The sequence below is a fragment of the Tenrec ecaudatus genome, chromosome 13, assembly GCF_050624435.1.
Source record: "Tenrec ecaudatus isolate mTenEca1 chromosome 13, mTenEca1.hap1, whole genome shotgun sequence".
Taxonomy (NCBI): Eukaryota; Metazoa; Chordata; class Mammalia; order Afrosoricida; family Tenrecidae; genus Tenrec; species Tenrec ecaudatus.
Window position 1 is genome coordinate 81,197,892 of NC_134542.1, and position 19,218 is coordinate 81,217,109.

Consider the following 19,218-nt stretch of genomic DNA (forward strand, 5'->3'; position numbering starts at 1 on the left):
CATTGAGAATCTTTTACTAATGAGCCCCATTGTTATAGGCTTTTTAGAGAGTCTGGGTCCCACCAAAATAGGCGAGACAATTCCTACCTCATCCTGAAAATGTCTAGAACACTGGCTTTGAGGGAATACTGAGCAACAAGTGAGCACCTACATATAACATTGGAAAACATCCAGTTTCAGTTGACCGCCATCAAGTAAACTCTGACTCACAGTGACCCTACACGGCAGGCTAGAACTGCTTCCGAGACGTTAGCTCTTTACAAGTCGAAATTCTAGTCTTTCTCCTGAAGTTCGGCCGGTGGTTTGGAACTGCTGACCGTGTGATTAGCAGGATAACCAGTCACCAGGGCCATTCAGCATTCACGCTGAGTGAATTTCTTTTACGAGAGAACGGTTGGTCTATATGGTGGACAGAGCTGTACTGCCCGACGAAGGATCCTTGCTCCAGCTGTAAGCAGATGCCTCAGCTACAAAGCATGTCCTTGCCCGGGGGCACGTCCCAGAGCAGAGCACATACAAGCACTGGTGGAGGAGAAGATGCCACCGACTGGCCCATGGCCGCTCCACTGCATTACAGCCGGCCTTCTCTTCCGCTCATCTTGCTTTCCCCGTCTCTCCCCGTTGCAGGTGGGGCTCCCACTAAGTATGCCACATGTAAAACTCCATCCTCATGAGAACTCCGCCAGAGATAAGCAGATCCTGGGCCTCCTTTTATAGAACGATAGAAATTTTCTCTCACCCAAAGTTGAAATATTGTGAGATACTTCAGATGTGTAGGCGAAAACACAATAAGCTTCTGTGAACTTAGCCAAAGTACAGTGTATTATAAGATTTTTACCACATTTGCTGTAGAGTCCATGAAAAATAAAATAAAATAGTACACGCACTCTGGTTTCTGCCTTCTGGATTTAATTCCCCCTTTCCACCCTCCTCCAAAGTAATCAGTATGTTGATTTTGATGTTTATTATGTACATGAGGATTTTGCATTACGGCTGCTACAAATTGGGAGACAACTGATATATATGATTATTTTACATGTTCACACAATCTACATCAATGCGATGGGGTGTAATTAATTTTCTGCAGATTTCTTTTATTGCTCAGTTAATTTTTGAGGTCCATAAATACATGCAAGGTCCAGTTAATTTATTTTCATGGCTCAGAAACATTCCATTTTATGAATATCGTATAATGTATTTATATGTTCACATGATGGGCCCTTTGGTTGTTTCCAATTTTATACAACTGTCAGCACAATGTAAAATAAGCATCTTTGTATAAAACATCCTCTGGAGAAGGGTGGTGTGAATAGAAACCTCTCACAATCAAAAATGCGCTGCCATCAAGTCAATATTGACTCAGGGATCCTAGAGGAGGGGGTAGATTTGCCCTGGTAGGTTTCTGAAATCGTAACTCTGGGGGGAGCAGAAAGGCTTATTTTTCTCCCCCGAAGGAGCTGGCGGTTTCTAAGGGATCTTGCAGTTGGCTGCCCAGCACATGACCCACTCCGCACAGCCAAGGCTCCTCGGCGTAGAGGCCCCAAAGTGGAAGGGTATGTGTACTTTCCTCTTTGCTTGATAATGGCTATCAATCTGCTTTCTAAAGTAGTTGTGCCCATTTATATTCCAATCACCAATTTCTCTGCACACTCACCAACATTGATTTAGCTTCAAGGCTTAAATTTTTTTAGGTGAGCTGCAGTGGATGGGTAGGTTTAGCAAACTGATAAGCATAGAATGGTATTTTGTACTTCCGTGATGGCCAACATATTTTCATGTTTCTTGACTAAGTTTCTGAATCTCACAGGTATTATGAATTCTCAAGAGGTCGTGTCGTGCCCCCTCAGCCCCCTCCAAATCTTGCCAAGGTAAGAACATATTTCTGCTTATCCTTTTCTATGGAGCGGGTCTTTCCTCTATCCTTACCCTAAGGTTGTGATTTCATGGTGAAGGTTCTAGAAAGAGAGCTCTCAGGAGACACACCTTGGGTCAACCCCTTCTGTGGTCTCTGAAATCAGATTACCTTAGTTTGTCACTTTTATGGGAAAGTTAGGTTTATTGTTTACTTACCTCATGATTCCACTTTCATTTCAATTTTGATTTCTGTGTAACTTACTCTTGCCTAAAAATGACAGCTTTTTATTTAAACATTTTATTCAGTATAAAAGGTTTCTTAGTCCAAGTGAGGCTTTAAGTTGGTAAGTAATTTGGCGACCCTTTCCAATAGAAACACAAAGAAAACTGTGCATCTACTCACAAGGCTATTGACACCTTCCTCTAGCTTCTACAAGCTCTAGGTAGCTCGCTGTCCTCTAGTATTGGTGTAGAAAACAAGAAACCTAAATTCGCTGGCATCTTGGCAATTCTGAATCATCGCAACCGTACAGGACAGAGCAGAACTACCTGGGAGGGTTTCGAGGCTACAAATCTTTACAGCAAATCTTTAACGCCTTGTCTTTCTCCCCTGGAGGAGACAGTAGTTTTGAACTACTGACCGTGCGGTTACCAGCCCAACGTGTGGTGCACTGCACTACCTCCTTGACCTCCTCATTTCTCCCACTCTTATCCACTGTCACTGTGGAAAGGGATCATTTATCTCCAGACCCGTTCCAACTGTGTCCTCATGAAGCCTCATTCTAATGTATAAACTTTCTTTACAAACCCTTATTTTTTCTCAGAAAGCTCCCTAACTCTGGACTTTCATTGAAATGTGTTCTTTATTGGCAACACCTTATTTTTTTTTTCATACAGTCAACTCTGGGGAAAGACTATTAATTCTTGCATTTTCACACCCAAGGTACTTATAGGAAGACTCCTTACTGTCACTATCTATTAGCCCGGTGCTGTGGATAGTATTCTTCATTAGGTTCACGTTGCCGGGAAGAGCTGTTCTGGCAGGGAAGTTATGTTTGCTTTTCCCTTTAATCAGTAAAGAACATTCCACTTGCAAAATGTGTAAACTTTATTTTATTTTATTCTTACCATCCAGCAACAACATCCACTGCCCGTTTCCATCATTCGTAGTTGTTTGGGGTCACTAAGTTTACTTCAGGTTGTTTGGGGTCACTAAGCATTGTGGAAGAGCTGCATTGCGTAGGACACTGACAAGGATGACAATAAGTAGTAGCAGGCACTCAGATCACTCCATCAGTCTGACACCGTCAACTTCCTCTCCCTACATTCCCAGGTCCCTCCGAGGTTTAATGGAAGGAACACCCCCGTTTTATCTAGGCTAGCCTATCAAACCCTGCTGCATCCTCCAGAATCCCGTTTCTCTCCTCCAAATCTGTTCCTTGCCTCTCAGTTTATAAATATGCCTAAATTGTGCTCATCTGCATACATACAGTCTCGGGACTTCTCTAGCTTTCTTTTACTCTGTTTCTGAGCCCTTTGACTCATAGTACTTTTTACTAAGCATTGATTTTTCCAACTGAAATAGACTCCTTAAAATGTAATATTGTCCAAGGTACTAAAATCATGGAAATGATTTCTATGCCTTTATATTTTTTACTGACATGTAACATTTTAAAAAATTGTACAGCTGTATACTAAAGCTACCTCTTATCAGTTATATGTGTATGTCACAGTGGAGTTCAACATACGATTTGATTTCTATAAATCTCAGCAGGAAAGTCATGAATAGAAATTAAATTCCAAGGCTGTGTATGTGTGTGTGTGTGTGTGGTCATTACTTGATTGACTCAGTAGTTACAAGAGAAAGCATCATTTTTTGAAACATTGATGTCTTTAAAATCCTCCAGAAATCATTTTTCTGTTCTGCCTTAGTTCACCAACAGACACATAGGAAGAAGAGTATTTTAAACCACTAAGAGCTCAGCTACAGCTGAATAACAGTATGTAAAATTTGGAATGGTACAAGGGATTGGACAGAATATGTCTCATCTCCAGGACATACATTTTCTTCCCCTCATTCATGTCTTTAAAAGATGGCTAAATTAAGGCTGTGATTATATCTTTTAGGATCCTACGCCAGGCCTAAGAAGTCATTGTAACAATGAGAATTTGGGATACAATTTTAAAATCCTCAAAAACATCCCATACATCATTCTCTAATCTAGGCTGGTACTAAAGCCATAACAACCACATTTTCAAAGTGTCTTTGAACCTCTCTGCCTTAAGCAACCAGCCAATACTTCAGGATGATCAAATATCCTGACCATTTATCATAATTAACTTAATAATTGATAATTACTTCGTGTATTGTTTCTTTTAAAACATGCACTGTCATCAAATTGATTCAACCAAATCATTATAGTTGAATCTACTATAAAATAGAGAACTGCTAAATGACTCATATTTACATACACACACATACATCTTATATATTTCTATATCATTATATATTTTTTTACACAGGTAGCACACAAGCCTCAGCTTTCTATCACAGAGTAGCTGATAGGTTTGAACTGCCAACGTTGGTGTTAATAGCCCATTATCTTTACTTGTCCTTAAATCAACACACAGTGAAAGAAATGCTGCTATCCCCTTTAAACTGGCTAGCTCCCTTTATTTAAGGAAGTTCAAAATAAGAAGATATTTGACAACCCACACTGTCCTAACATCATATTTCCTTGGGCTATCAAGTTGTATACACATACAAAAAGGGTCAAGTAGGTTCACGAAATACTACACACCAGATTGTACACTGTCAAGACATATAACAGCAACACTAGCATAGTCGGAAAATTGAAACTCTGCGGTTTACCTGTAAGAAATCATTACTTGCTTGATACCGAAATTAAACACACTAGTATTCAAGGAGTACCTATTAGTAATTCTAAGAGTAATATGGCACTGTAAGAACACAAGTTGGGCAACACTGAAAAAATAAAGCCCGTTTATTGTTGTGAAGGCTGAACTAAAGGGTACAATATGGTTTTCCACACTAAATATAATTTTTTACAAACTGGGAGACAAAAGTTTAAAGCTGCAGTCTAGACTCAATATTTTCTAGGCACAAGATCCCTTCAGTCGGAACCCTTTAAAAGGAAGCTCCTGACCTTATGTCACTATGACGAGCATTAGGACACTGGTTCACGCTGTTGTACTGTGTGGCTATCCCAGGTTACACTCGGAGCTTGTCAATTTAAAGGGAAAAGGCACGCGCAATTATAAGTGACTTTTTGGTCTTGCCCGAATCAATATACTGGGAAATGAATATTAAGCTCTTCATAATTTTCTGCTTCTGTGAAATTACAGAGGCTCCTACCACAGTCTAATTTTTGACATCTAACCAATGTTCAAAATTTATATTCTAAAGATTAAGGTTTTCACAGTCCTACTTTGGGGAGTGGCAGAGTAGTTGGGGTCTTTAAAACCGTGAGCAGCCATCTGAGGAGCACCTCTCTGTCTCCCCAGTCTACCATAAAGAGGAGGGATGAAAATCAAAGATACACGAAGACAGTAGATTCAATGGCTTAATGACCCACACAAAAACTAGCCATTTGATTTCTTGCAGGGTGGATCTAAATATAATAAAAATCTTTGATAATTATATCTTTTCTCCAATTATCATGATGCTGCCTATTGGTCCAGTTGTGCAGATTCTTTCTTTACGTGAATTTTAATCCACTCGGAAAGAGAAGCAATTCCTTCAGGCTCTCTTGACTTTCACCCTTCTGTTTTCAGCAGCGATAGACCCCATTCCAGCTTCTTCTGAATCTGCCTTAAACTCCCGGCAGCACTCAATGGACTGCTGTAATCATTTCTAAATTTTTCTCAGCAAAATTTATTATACAAGTGATTTTAGTGATATTATTCACTAATTTCCATACTGTTGGGTCACCATTCTTTAAAACGAGTACAAACATGATCTCTTCCAATTAGTTGGCCAGGTTGCTAGCTGTCTTTCAATTTTTTTGTCACAGACTAAGTCCTTCCAATGCTGTCTCGTTTTGTTGAAGCATTTCAATCACGATTCCATCAAGTCCTGGAAGCATGTTTTTCAAGTCTTCAGTGCAACTACACTTATTCCTTTAATACCATTGTTTTTTGAGTATGTGCAACCTCTTCAAATGGTTCAATGTGGCTCACTCTTTTAGTACAACGACTCTGTGTAGTCCTCCCGGTACATGTCCTTCTTCCTGCAATGTCCCACGTTTGAGAGCTGAATCCATCAGTTGCAAATTCCCGTTCGCCTTTGTTTTCTCTAGTTCCTTCAGCTAGAGACACATGACCCTCCCAAATGGTTTCTAACTCCAAGTCTTCGCACGTTTGATCGTGTTATATTTTGTCTTCTAGAACCACCTTTGGAAAACTTCTGTTTAATTCTTTTACTTCACCATTTATTCCATTTGCTTTAGCTACTCTATATTCAGGAACAAGTTTTGGGATATTGTCTGACATTCACTTTCGCCTTTTCGGTTTTTTTTTTTTTAAAGACATGTCCTTTCTTCATAAAACATGTTCTTGATATTATCCCACAACTTATCTGGTCTTTAGTCATTAGTGTTTAATTTTTAAAACTTTTTCTTGAGAAGGATTCTAAATTTAGGTGGGATGTACTTAAGGTCATAGTTAGGCACTGTTGGATTTGTTTTTAAAATTCTCAGCTTCAAACGGAACTTACTTAAGAGCAATTTGGATTTCTTCCAAAATTGAGTTTTCCATTGTATCTTCTCATAGAGGTAGCAAGTTTGCTCCCCAAGTATTTCATTTGACAAGATCTATGAGTATACACACAATTGTGACTTAAGAAAGGTATTTGAATTAAAAAGTCATTGGTTTTGCAAGTCTGTAATGCACCCACACCTTCATTTTCTGAGAAATGACCCTTCCTCTTTGTATCCACTGTCACATTCCAATCACTAAGAATTATCAATACATCTTGAATGGATGTTCAATCTTTTTCAGCCTGAAGAATTTTGTAGAATTCTTCAATTTCTTCATCACTGGCTTAAGTTGTTGGTATATAAATTTGAACAATAGTTGTATTAAATGATCTTCCTTGTGGATATTATCCGAAAACAGACATCACTATACTGCAAAATAGATCTTGAAACGTTCTTTTTGATGATGAATGTGATATCATTACTCTTTAATTTGCCATTCCTGGCATAACTAACCATGTAATTGTCTAATTCAAATGATCAATCCATTTGAGCTCATGCTGGCTAGCACACTGATCTTTATGTGCTCCATTCTAACTTTGACAACTTTCAGTTTTCCTAGATTTATATGACATTGATTAATTGATGCTTGCAGTTACTGCTTCTCATTCCGAGCCATATCCCCATCAGCAAGTGAAGGTTCCAAAAGCTCTGCTCTATCACGTCACCAAGGCCAACTGTCTCTTCGAGGAGTAGCTCTTCTCCAGTCATCAGGTGAGTGGCCTCCATCTCCTGGAGTTCAAGACCCGGCACGAGAGCTGACAATATTTTGCCTCTATTAATAAGGTGTTCAGTGGCTGAACTATGAGACACGGACCACCTCTTCTTTCTTTCTAGTCTGCTCCTAGACGGAACGTGCCACTGACACCTGTGCGCCACGGGGTCCTGTGGGGATGTGAAATGCTAGGTGCAGAGATCCCAGCATCAGACCAATAGTCAGGCCACGACAGTATGACAAAGTACAAGACCTCAAAATACAGGGAGATCTCCATGAAAGCACTTCAAGGAGAGCTTTTTGTGTCTAGAGCAGAGGTCCTCAGCCTTCCTCACGCTGCCACCCTTTAATACAGCTCCTCATGTAGTGAACGCCCAACCAGAACATTATTTTTGTTGGTACTTCGTAACTGTAATTTTGCTACTATTATGAATTGGGCAACCCCTGTGAAAGGGCCGTTCGACTCCCAAAGGGGTCACGACCCACAGGTTGAGAATCACTGGTCTAGAGATTCCACAGTTGTAATCCAGTTCACTGAAGCTGCTAAGTCACTGTTTGCTTAGTCTCCCCCATTGCCTTCACCTGTGGCCACCTGCCTAATTCCCTGGTCTCTAAGGCATTTGACTCTGTCTAGCAAGGAAAAAAGGATTTACCATGCCTGCAATGTCATTTTTGAAAATATGCCCACCAGTCTACAAAAATCGTTATTGAACTAGCAACATCACCTTTTACTTTCTTGCCTAACAAGTACAACTATGCCTATCAGTTGTATATATCTATGTAAATACAATGGGCTTCAAAACTCATTATCTTTCCCTCTTTCCATTTGTTTTAGCTACCCTGCTGTAAATATTCTAGTTAAGTGGTCTATTAATTTGGGCTAAATGTTGGGCTGCTCACCATGAAGTCAACAGTTCAAAGCTACCAGCCAGTCTCGAGGGAGTGAACCTGAGGCTGCGGCTCTCAACAGACGCACAGCCTGGGAAAGCCTATGTAAGATCTCGAGGAGTTGAAATGGCTCAATGACAGTGGACTTTCAGGTTCTATTAATTGAACTGTCATTAATTCAGGTTCTACTAATTGAGGTTTATCTTTAAAATTCCTTGTAATTGTACAAGTCTTTGTATTTATATAAATATGAAAGAAAAGCTATAAAACAATAATGCTTGATGTCTTATCATGGAAAATTAAGGTCGCTGGGTGTAGCAACTGCTTGCAATAGCTATTAACACAAAAGGGGTTGGAATCAGCTTGATAGCAACAGGTGATCTTTTCCCCTGAGGGACGAACAAGTGGCGGCTGAAAGCCAGTGTCAATTGCCGATATCGATATCAATGATGACTACTGCTTGCAGCTGTCATTTGCCAAGCAGGTATTTATTTGGTAGAATGAATGTCAAAAGCATGACATTTCCTTTAAAACATGATGGTTTTCTTCTTTTCTAGCTGCTATTAGAAAATTAAGAAACTATAATAATGACTGAACATTAACAATTTATCTAGTTTTCTAAAGTATAAATATTTCAGAGACAAATGATGCTTATCACCTAATGTTAGATGCTTATTTGGGGTTTAATTGACTGCATAGTAGACGATAATAACACACATAAATTATTATATGTAAAATGGAAAACTGAGACTAAATAACCAATCTTCCTCTTCTTCTGCATGGACTGTTTATTGAAAACAGGAGCAATACGAAAACATGCATGTGCTAAAATGAACAAAAGACTAAATTTAATCTTTTATTCAGTAGATCTAATAACTAGAATGCAGAAATAAGAGGCTGATTTTTAAAAGGATTGATTTAAGTTTTGATTAGTAGGTTAATGACTTGCAGTGAGAGAAAACAAATACCTCTTGTGCACATAATTTTTTCTGATTATTACACTTGTTAAAATGTCTAAGTTTACTTTGAAAGCTGTTCTTCTTTGCAGCAGGTAATTTATGGCTAACGTGAGGGTGGGTGGGAGAATGGGGTGTTACTAGAATTGGCAAGCCCATTTATTTGCTATGCCCCAGACACTATGAGCGTGAGCTTGGTTTGTAGCCAACTAAATGATTACTTGTAAAAGATTGTTATTTGAATGAAAAAACCTGTGTTTTTAACACTTTTCATATTATCCCCATGGTTTCACTAACATTATGACTCCATTATAAACTTTCACAAATTATCCTTGGCTTCTTAACATTGAAAATAAATTCTGCCTATCAGATATTTACATGATGATTCAAAGCAGTAGCAAAATTACAGTGATGAAGTAGCAAGGAAAATAATGTTGTGGTTGGGGTCACCACCACATGAGGAAGTGTATGAGAGGGTCGCAGTATTAGGAAGGTTGAGAAGCACTGGTCAAGGAGAAGGTCAGGGCGGTGATGATGATGACATCATAAGTTACTAAACTGAGTAAAACCAAGCTTTGTGACAGCAAAGAAAATGCTTTAAGAATTAGTTTTAATAAAAGGCATAAAATATCACAGTAACAAACATTCATATTTGCAAATATATGCTATACATTGGACTGATTAATTTAATTGATTACACTGTACATATTTCCCTTGAAGCGCTACAAAACTCTTCAATAAAAAATTGATATCTCTAGAAAGAGGCTTCTCAGCGTGCTCGCTCTATGGTTTTAATTAAATTTCTTCCATAAACTGCTGACAAACTAAGGAAGGAAGGAATTTATGCACACTGTAACCATAAAATCAAATCTACATAATTATCTTAAAAATTCTGATATCAAGATACATCTTTGAAAAGAAAACATGGCAGAGCACCCAATATCCAATTTTAAATTACGTTAGGAGTCAATTAGATACTATGTTATCAAATAATTAGTTTTATATTTGATAAACTAAAATATTAGTCATTTGAAAGGAGAATCATGCTATTGCTAATTTTTACTAGGTTTTCAATGTTAAAGTGATATCTTACTGTAAGTGCTAATAAGATAAATATTTTTTATTTAAAAACACCAACATTCTATACTTGTATTTAAGCTGCAGTCTACACTTGTAGTTAAACCAAACTCCGCAACAAGATAGATCATGATGCTCATACACACTGGTGTCTCCTCCAGCCATTATTATGATGGCGTGAGAGGGTCTTACTTAACAAGAACATCATCTACCATCGTCTCACTCAGGCCCTGCGAGGGGATGCTGGCTCATAGCTCCCCTATAGGAGGGGAGAGCTGCCCTGTCAGCTCCCAAGGCTGTATGTAACTCTTTACAAGAGTGGGCGGCCCTGTCTTTCTCCCATGGAGCAGCTGGCAGTTTTGAAGTGCTGACCTTGAGGATTACAGCCTATTGCATAACCACCATACAACCAGGGCTTCTCCTGGCTGCCATGTAGAAGGCTGAGGCTTAACCTTTGAGTGCCTACCCTGTGGTCGGCAGAGAGAGGTGCCAGAAGGCGGCGAGTGGCGTCATCGGGCCTGTGCACGGGCTACTGGAGCAGTGTGATCTCATTCCGACAGGCGGCGCTCCTCCAAACAGGGAAGAATTGAAGTCAAACATTGAAGGGGAAATCTCAAAAGTAATTCCCATTGTGGGATTCCAAATAAAACTCGGTAGCTACAAAGCTGGTGAACACGAAAGGCTGCCTGGTGCTGACGAGCACACGGTTTGGGCAGCTCTGCCTCCCTGCGAGGGAGCGCAGGGCGCGAGCAGTGCCCCGCAGCAGAAGTCAGCAAGCTTCTCTGGGAAAGGGCAGCCAGTCAACAGCCTTGGCCTCTGACAGAACTTTAAGGAGCCCTGGGGCCATAGCGCTTCCGCATTGGGCTCCGAAAGGCAAGGTCAGTCGTTCAAAACTAGCAGCTGTTAAAAATCAAGGCATCTTAACAAGCTGAGGAGCTCAGGTGAGCCTGCAGGATCACCTCACTTCTCCTTTTACTGGCAGCCTAAAGAGATCACGGAACAGGACAGGGGTGGTGGATAGGATATGCATTCTTCTATTAATCAGATACGACTGAAATTAGGACTCCAAGCGAGGGAGTGGCCTCTCCGGAATTGGGGTCTATGAGGAAGCGTCTGACCACGCAGGTGCACACTGGAGCTGGATCCCCTGTCTCACCCAGAGCGCATTCTGGCTTCAGAACTACAAGTAGCAACTTTGTGGTTGTGGACCTCACAGAAAGCGATGCCATTAGCCCTGATCTCCTAGTTGGAGTCCCCAGCTCATGTGTCCACCATCTAATGGGGTTCTTTTGGGGTGGTGGAGGGGTGGTCATTTAAGCCTGAACACATGCAAAAAGGAACGTTTACATTTACTCTAAAACTAGTTTCTCTGTTCCTCATAAATTATAGCAATCTCGAGCCAGTCAGTCAACCACTTCAAACCAAGGACTGCCATCACTTGAAAAGTACATCTGTGGCATTGATCTTTGGAAATAAATGTACTACATTCAAGTCAAGGGTTTTTCATAGTATGTGTTATTAATGTCAGGACATGAAAGGGTGGGTAAAAAATGGTGGGTTAAAAATTTAAATAGAATAGTATATTTTCATGAACTTTTTGAAGCCCCCTGATAGATGACTTGGAAAATTGTAGCATTTTCTCAGCAACACACAGTAAGTGAGCATGCACAGCACCTTGTTCAGGACAGCCTTTGTTCCACTGCAAAGGTCACTGAGATGGTTGATGGTCCTAGACCCAGCAGGCAAGCACAGACAGACACTTGAGGGCAGAGCAGCAGGAACATTTTCTGGCTCACCACTCAACCTCCTTTATATAATTTGTAAAAGGGGGTAGGTGGTTGGAATAAATAAAACTAACCATGGTTGGGTCTAATACATGTTTGGATCTATCCCAGTCAAAATGTGTTCAAACATGACTCTGCTATCAATGGATGGCTGCCGACATGTTCTCTGAGTAACATACGTTGTCTTAGTCTTGTTAGGAGGCTTTAAAAAAATCAAATCAAAACAACGCCTTCCAAGGGGATCGAAGAAGACACTTAGAGTTATGGCAACTATTTTTGAAGATGCCAAAGGAGTAAGGATGACAGATTTTCTCAAAGGACCAGGTGAGTACAGGGGCTTGTCCACACCCAAACCGCACTCATTGCCACTGTGGACTTTGACTCATTATCATCCTACAGAAGAGAGTAGAACTAGCTCTATGGGTCTTGGAGGCTGGAAATTTTTATTGGAATAGAAAACTTTAAATTCCTCTCTCGGAGGAACTGGTGGTTTTGAACTGCTGAACTTGTGGTTAGCAACCCAACCCATAACCCATTATGCTGCCAGAGCGCCTCATAGGGGCTTATCAGGAAAAAGTTTTAAGAAAATTAAAAACTGCATTGGTGAGAAAAAGACCAAGAGACAGCAACTTGAGAAGTGTAGAGACCTAGATGGGAGCTATGCCAAGACCCAATAGCTTCACATTTTGTGATTTTTGTTTACTACAGGTGTCTATGGTTTTTAGCAATACTTGAACTTAGCCTCATACTGCCCCCTCCATTTTAAACAAATCTATATTTGGCACAAATCCACTGAATGAATTATAAGGTTATAATAGTCGCCACTATTTAGTCAGGCATTCATTATGGACTAAGGAACCCTGGTAGCGGAGTGCTTGAGCAAGCAGCTGCTTTACGTTTAAAGAAGCAGTCTGCTTATGGAGAGAGACGCAACCTTAGAAGCCCCACCGGGCACTTCACCCGCCCTTTGGGATAACCAGGAGCCAATGGCAATGAGTTTGGCACGATGAGCCAGACACTGTGTTTATGCTTCCTGTGCACATCCTAAACAGCAGGCGTAGCCAGGGACCTCTGGGTGCTGAACGCCTCAGTGCAACGTCTAGAACACCCTGAAGTGTGCCTCATGCTCATGGTGGAGATGGAGACTCTGCGTGCCTGTGGCCAAGCACTTGGCTGATGCAACAGCACAGTTATGAAGTTGGGCCTGGCCCTAGAATTGGTGCTCCAAATCACTCTGTCTTTTCAGCCACACACCACAACCCCCAAAGTGTAGCAAAGAAGTTGATTTTGAAAAAAGCAAAAACCCAAAACAGCTCCTAAAAACAATACAAACCTAGGTAATCAATCAACCAGCTCAGTGGCAGGCTTGCTGTTTTGCTGTGAGGAGATGGCCTCCTCCGACTCAGTAACTGTGACTCAAAGGCCTTCCTTGACGCCATCCACGGATGACGGCATGCCAAGCAGACCTGGATGCCCTAACTCACTCCACTCCCACGGTGCCAGCTAAGCAGCAGGGCATGGTGAGCACCTTGTTTAGTTTTGGGGCTCTGCTTTACTGAGACAGTGCATCTTACGGCGTTGAGGATCACAGGAGAAAGAAAGAAGAAATGAGGCAATGTGGGTGGCTCTTCATCTCTCTGGATTTCCCCATTCTGACTTTTCTATGAGCATTCCTGGTTTTAAGCTCATTGTCAATATAGCTGATGGAGAAAGAAGCCACACAAGTCCCAGGTGAGACAGCACCATGGCAACAGGCTTGTCGTGGAGTCTTAGGGGAGCAGAATTTCACAAAAAGGTTTGATTGCCTATTCACACTCTTGATTACAACACACGGAGCTGTTGAACTAAATTGTATGCCATTAGTGCATCGAAGGAACTTTAAAAAATAAACTACCTGTGTGCAGATATTTTTTCACACGTGTAGGCACATTGAGCTGGTTTTAATTGTAAGTAGCCCTATTTCCTTTTTCTTTTGAAAACAAGGACACATCTTTATTTCAATATTTGCAAGGCAGTAATGTGATAAATAAGGCATTGTTCTGTATCACACGTAAATATTGAATCTGTGTTGTACTTAATAATTCTTGTTTCATCTTCTACTGTGGTTGTGGTAGAATACAAGTGCCCAATCTTTAGAACTGGCTCAGGATTTTGGGTTAGATCACCAGTGGCCAAAATAACCATGGATGAAACCACTCCAGTCTCATAGTAGATTACAATTGGACTTGGCCTTTTAGTTCAGTTGGGACAGTATAAAAATAACAAATTTTTTAAAAAAGCCACAGTGAAGAAAACCATTGATGCCTGTGAATTGTCTGGCTCAAAATGTCAGCCAGCTTACAAATGATGTCAGAAGGGCAGGTGAGACCAGGTGAGGACAACACAGATGGCAAGGACAAAACCCTCACCCTCACCAGAAAAGCAACTCAGCGCAAGTCTGGACGAGGGTGACTTACCACCATCTGTCTTCACATTGTGATCCAACATGTCCACGCATGGCAGTGAATGATATTTGTGACATTATGAACTGTTTTAGAAATGTTTAAACTGCAGGACCTAGGAGCATTTACATGGAATTATTTTTCTGCAACCACTTCCCAATTACTTATGCTAATAGAGACAGCCAGTGGTGTGGGGCTAATCCTAATGATTTCTATTCGGTTGTAGACTGCAGGGTATGTTTCTGTTGCAGATTTGCCTTCCTAAAAATGTTTTGCTGTATTATTAAAATCAACTTACACTCCTTTAGTAGACACCTGCGGTACGGGCATGGGATAGCTCCCTCCAAATTACAAACACACTACAGACAGGATCCTGGGAAAAAGAAATGACCGAGTAGCCTTTATAATTACTTTAGAAGCATTTAAAATTTACATAAATCAGTATAGGCCAATGCAGGGGCAGAGAAGTTTTAATGTGGCCCTTTTAGCCAAAGTCTCTAATTACCATCATACTACCTTTTTCTGCATGGGTCTGCGAAGAGGGTGGGCAAAGACACTGATAGGCTTCACCTGTGAGTACCTGTGAACAGGATTCCCTGGAATGCAATCCAGCTGCATATAAATGTGGGGGAAGGGGGAGAATCTTATGGTCAGCTAGAGCCAGTAGTGGAGCATGTCCTCTGAACCTGAGGTCCCTGTGCAGTGAATCTCCGGACCCAAAGACAACGATAACATGAAGGAGCAGCAGCAGAGCCAGGAGACAGAGTACGGGACAGAGCGTCGGACTTCCCAACCCACGGTTCAAGTACAGCTTTCGTGAAGGAGGCTGGAATGAGGCGCTTCTAGGCACTTAATTCAAGAAGTTGGGCATGGTGACCCACAGAAGTGGCGCTAAGGGCCTTCAAGTTGAGGCTTACTGGGATGGAGTGCCTCTGGGCACTTCATTCAGGGAGCAGGGTTTGCTGACCCACAGGGCTGGAGCTGTATGCTTTTGTGTTGAGGTTTACAGTGGAATGGTTTGCCGATTTCCAAATTTATTATCAAACCTGAAAGAACTTTTTAACATGTACTGATAAGCAACTTGGCCCTGAGCAAGTCTCACTGGCATTAAAACTTGTTCGCTTCCTTAATAAACCCTTTAATCATGAATCTTGTTGTGAGTTCTGTGTAGCCTTTGCAATGGATATCAGAACCTAGAAGGTAAGATAGAGAACAGTAAATAAAACCACACAGCCACTTGTTGCCTTTCTTCCATTTTTTGCTGACACTGTATCTGGCCTCTTAGATACTTGGGAAGTTCCTTGGTCTATACATGTAATTAATAAAACATTGCAGTTGAAAGGCAGTGCTTTTCATAGAATCTATTAATACAACTAGACTAGGCAATACTCAATTTTAAGCAAATACTACAATGTCAACAATACAGTGTTACACATAATATTAATGGAAACTTCCATCGTTTTACCTTTCTTCTAGATATAACAATCTCATTAACAGTGGGATTGGCCACGGCAGATGGACGGCGAGAGGATCAATGAAAAGTTTTACAAGAAGGTGTTGAGTTATTTCTGGGTGGCTGCAACAATGGCTCAAACATAACAACCAGAGGGGCATCACTTCATTCTGCTGTACATGAGGTCGCTATGAGTTGGAACTGACGAAATGGCACCTAACCACCACCACTTCATCAACACGAAGTGAGCTAAAGGTAGACATTTGTGGTCTAAGACTACAAGGCCCAGAAGAAAAATTACTTGAAATGAAGATATTAAGGGACTGACCTGCAGAGAAAAGACGGATGCTCTAGATGGATCAGCACAGAGCCTCTGTCGGGAGGTGAAATGAAGAAGGTGATCATGAGCTGGGAGATGAGTCTTCAGAGAATGAGGGTGAATATCTAGAAGGCTGGAAAATGACAGAAATGAGGAGGCGAGAAGGTGATACAGCCAGGAACTGACGTCTCGGATGAGCGGGAATCTGCAGGGTGGGCCTATGTAATGGCTGAGGAGCAAGAATATTGCCTCTCCAGAGCTGTGGAAGTCCACAGCCTCAGAGACGAACCAGACGGCCCTAAAGAAAGTGCAGGGAGGTGTAGTCTTCGCAGGGAGCAATAAGCGTTTGCAAGGAGTCAGGAAGGATAGCTTTGGGAAGATTTTCAGGGAATGGGAGTAGTGGGTGCCCATAGAGCAAGGATAAATGTGATGACTGGAAGCTAACAGGATAGAAAGCTAAACATGTTAAATGATTTAAAAGCAATGTGAGGTGTGAGATATTTAATCTTGGAGTTTTTAGAAGAAGGGTGAGTGCTTGTAGGTTGCAGGGAGAAAAAGACTGAGACATGGTAAGTACAGCTGCTGAGCGGTCTGTCAGTGCAGGGACGGTACGCACTCGGGTTCCGGATGTGTACGCCGATGTGGCAGGCTTACTCACAGGGTAGGTTGCCCTACAGGGTTGCTGTGAATTGGATTTGGCTTGACGACAATGAGGAGGAGCAGGCCTCGGGGAGTGCTCTTTGTGCATGCAGGTGTTTAGAGATAGATGGCACAGTCTTAGAGGCCTAGCTCCAAAATATAACCAGGAGATGTCTTCAAGTTTGGGGGCTTTGGAGCCAACGAACATCTCATACTTTTACAGAATGCTATTGTTTCTATTTGGCAGCCTCAGCCAGCAAACTAAGTTCTAAGTTTAAATCACACCTACAGTACCTCAAACATCCTACAGATTATCAAAAGCACACGCTTGCAATTGTGATGTAACTGCACACATTATGAACTGCAATGACTTCGAAGGGAAAGTCAAAAAGTACAAGGATATCCAGTGGATAATAATTTTAGTGAGATTTACTTTAAGTACATTAGCTAGAAATTAAGGAACCCTGTGCAAAGTGAGTTCAGTGGGCTGCTAACCAAATGACCAGAGGGTCAAGCCCACAGGATGCTGTCAGCGGCAGTCAAGATCCACAGTCTGAGAAACATAAGACAGAAGTTCTACGCTAGCCTACACGGTCCCTATGAGTCAACTTACCAACATGGCAGTGGGTTTGTTCTGTTTGTTTTTAGATAGATATTAACTTAAAAACAAATAAATCTAAAGAAAAAGAGTCTGATATTTACTATAAAACTGGAGATTTAGCTTGTGATCGGACAACTTTAGTTAAATAACAGGCATTATTGAAAAGACTTATAATGGGGGAGAGGGTTGAGAAAAGAACTTTGTGATTTACATACACAACTGGGAAAAATTCTACACATGCCAAGTAAAGAAAAATCTTGATAGCATTCTTCACATTTCAGCAGATGTCCCTGCCGTTCATCTAGCGTTCAAGCTAGGAAACAAAGTCCTCTCTGCCATTTCTCCTGTCCCTTCTTCCTTTTCCCATCCAACCCACCCAGTGACACCGCCTGTCCCAAATCTTCTCGGTTCTCATCTACGGAGCACACGCCACCACCATCTCTATGACAACACCCCAAGCTCACCATGTGCATCTTCAGTGCATCAGTCACACCGCAGTGGGAGTCATTCTTTAAAAACGACCATTGTTCCCAACAGTCTGATAACTTCCCACTGCCCAGAGAATAAAAGCCTCCATCCTTCCTGGGTCTCCTCTACTCCTCGCAGGCAGCCCATTTATCACTTTCATTTCTTTTCACCAAATACTCACCGAGTTTCTACTCTACAAGGCAGCTACAAAGAGAAATCCCATTCTCTTTACTTCCATCTCCCACAAACTTTGAAGCCAGCTCATGTTTAACAAGGTGGGGATGCAAGAATAAAACAGATGTAAAAAAATCCTCGTCTTCATGAAACTTAAAAGTTGAGTTCTGAGTGCAGTGTTGTATTTGAAAATGGTCTTCAATTGACCCTTAAGTGATTCTAGTTCAAAGAAATCACTAAGCAATGGCTTGTGTTGGGAATTACATTTAAAATGAATTACATTCATTCTTTAAACATATTGCTGAGCACCTGATCTACGCAGTAGAGTACTGACAGTATAGTGATGAAAGCAATTTAAGAAAAACATGGCTCCTACCCTGATGGAGGTTACAGTGCTTGCAACTGAGATTCAGAGAGATGCCAATCACTGGACTCTAGCTCATTTAATATTTATGCTTCCTTTCCCACTGTTCGCACACTTTTACTCATTTGGGTTAACAATCTGATGGAGGAAGGCAGACGTTGGATACAAACCAACCCTTCCTCTAGGGTATGTATGTATGTAAACAGACTGTGAGAAATGCTGGAATATCTAGTCTTCATAATGTTTCTCATAATCAGTTTGTATATATAATGTACTTTGTTTTGCTTGTTTAATGTCTTCTCCCTGAACTCAAAGTGGGTACACTTTTGGTTTTTTTTTTCAGTTGTTCTTCCTCTGCCTGAAAGATTATTTCCCAGTTCTTTTTTTTTTTTTTTAGTTAATAAGTTTTATTTAGGGATCATGGGAATTACAGAAATCAAAGGGAATGAGATTAAGGGATTAGGGTAGTTGAGGGAGGTTGAAAAGGAGACATCTGGCCTATAAGGTATAAAGGCTACAAGAACCTCAGAAGCACAGAAAAGGAGAGAAACGGGTTTTAATACACTCACTAGCAAGCTACAATAGAGTTTGGTGAAGAAGGAGTAAGTGGGGTCTTCCCTCTATTTCCCAGTTCTGCTCACCTTGATTTCACTCTTCCTTCTGATCATGATTCAAATGTTATTTCAAAGCAGTGAGGCCTTCCTTGATCT

General features: G+C 41.1%; 1 protein-coding gene across 8 annotated transcripts in view; it reads right to left on the reverse strand.

Annotated features, from left to right (window-relative positions):
- PKP4 (plakophilin 4) overlaps window positions 1-19,218 on the reverse strand; it is a 272,376-nt gene that overhangs the window by 123,770 nt on the left and 129,388 nt on the right. Inside the window, exon 1 of one of the 8 annotated variants that reach the window (XM_075529708.1) lies at window positions 16,272-16,392. The exons of the other annotated variants lie outside the window; for them this stretch is intronic. The gene's annotated coding sequence lies outside the window, so the exon portion shown is untranslated. Of the gene's footprint in view, window positions 1-16,271; window positions 16,393-19,218 lie in introns of those variants that run through there. 8 annotated transcript variants of the gene reach the window in all.